Consider the following 2,009-nt stretch of genomic DNA (forward strand, 5'->3'; position numbering starts at 1 on the left):
AGGGTATTCCAGAGGTGTGAGGCCATCACAAACAAGGTCCTGGCACTCATTTTTTAACATTTCTAATTGGTGGGGCCCTTCTGTAGGTTCACTTCTCCAAAGAACCCATTCAAAGCTATAGCACCTCAACCCTTCATGTCTGTTCAGGAACACCTCTCGTTAAGGTTAATGGAACTTGCTCCTGAGAAATAATCAGTGCAGACCTAGGACTGCAAATTATTCTTGCCTGTTACATGAGAATGAGGAGATTTGGTCCGTGATCTGGTCTGCCAGAGGTTCCCCATCTCTGGAAAAGATGGCAGTCAAAACATTAATTCCAGAACATTAGATTGGAAGAGCCAGCTGGGTGACCTTGGGCCAGTCACTTTCTCTCAGCCCTAGGAAGCAGGCAATGACAAACCACTTCTGAAAAACCTGCCAAGAAAACTGCAGGGACTTGTCCAGGCAGTCTCCGAGAATACGATTGGAGATACACACACACACACACACACTATATATATATATATATAATTATATATTATATTATATTATATTATATTATATTATATTATATTATATGAAAGGTGGAAGGTGGAAGGTCCCCTGTGCAAGCACCGAGTCATGTCTGACCCTTTGGGGGGACGCCGCTTTTGTTTTCTTGGCAGACTAGAGCGGGGTGGTTTGCCATTGCCTTCCCCAGTCGTAATTACCTTTCCCCCAGCAAGCTGGGTGCTCAACCTGGGAAGGATGGAAGGCTGAGCGGACCTGAGTCGGCTACCGAGAATCCAGCTTCCGCTGGGATCGAACTTTGATCGTGGGGAGAGTTTTTGGTTGCAATACTGCTGCCTACCGCTCTGCGCCACACGAGGCTATATACATATACATATACATATACATATACATATACATATACATATACATATACATATACATATACATATACATATACATATACAAAATGGACCCAGTCTTACTTCAAGTTAGATGTGTATTGTAGGAAATTCCTAAGAGGAATTCTTGAAGACTAGAGCCCAAGACTTTATTAAGGAGCTCAGAACCTCGTAGAGACAGAGTTGTGCTTCTGTTTTTTGTTTTTTTTTTTTTACTGCGAAGCCCTTCCACCTTCCTGCTTGGGGGGAGATGGTTGAGTCTCTTCTTGGATGGGCTCCCCTCTGCTGCATCCTCCTGCCTTCCAAAGGCAGAGAGCCATCGTCTTGACAATAAATCGTAGGGATAAATCTGGCTGAAATGAGCCTCTCTTTGGGCAGTGGCAAATTGGGTCTGAGCGTTCATGTTCCTACGGGGTGAGGAGAATTATACGTCCACCACCATCTCGCCAAGAGATGCCTTGGCTGTTGGCTCCCTCCTCAGTGCGCCCGGAGGAAAACTCAGAAGAAAGAGGGTGTGCCTGTTTAGGGCGAGGGGCTTCCTTTTGTCATTCTGAAGGCAGCAATCCCCTTTCTCTCTACCGTCTGTCCTCCTTGCTATGGTTCCTCCCCCCAACCCCCGTCCGTTTTATTTTAATAAAGTCATCCTCGGGCATTATTTACAAGCGCTTATAATTTACCTATGCTATTTGGCAAAGCAGCCGGGGTGGGGGAGGCTGTGGGAGGGGGAAGGGTTGTAGAAAAGCAAGCGAATGAATAAAGACTTCATAACTGCTGGTAGAACAGACTGGCTCCTGTAATGAAGAAAAGATTTATGTCACGTTATTTCAAGCCCAAATAGCGGCAGCCTCTGTTTGTCTCGGCCCAGCGCTTCTATTTAAATGTTACTTTCATATATTATGTGGCATTAATTTAACTATAGCTCATTAAGGCAGAATGAAATGGTTAAATTAACTTATCAACCCATAATGATGATGAATGAGGTATTAATTCAGATACAAGCTGGGCAATTTGCAAGTTTACGCATTCTGATGGTTCTCAAATAACATTTTGAATAGCGGGTCAGCGCCTCAATCAATTACATACGCATGTAAAGTCGGTCCCTCGGAAAAAAAAAAAGAAGAGAGCCTTTTTCATGCATAT

This window comes from Candoia aspera, chromosome 1 (genome assembly GCF_035149785.1).
Source record: "Candoia aspera isolate rCanAsp1 chromosome 1, rCanAsp1.hap2, whole genome shotgun sequence".
In the NCBI taxonomy this organism is placed as follows: domain Eukaryota; kingdom Metazoa; phylum Chordata; class Lepidosauria; order Squamata; family Boidae; genus Candoia; species Candoia aspera.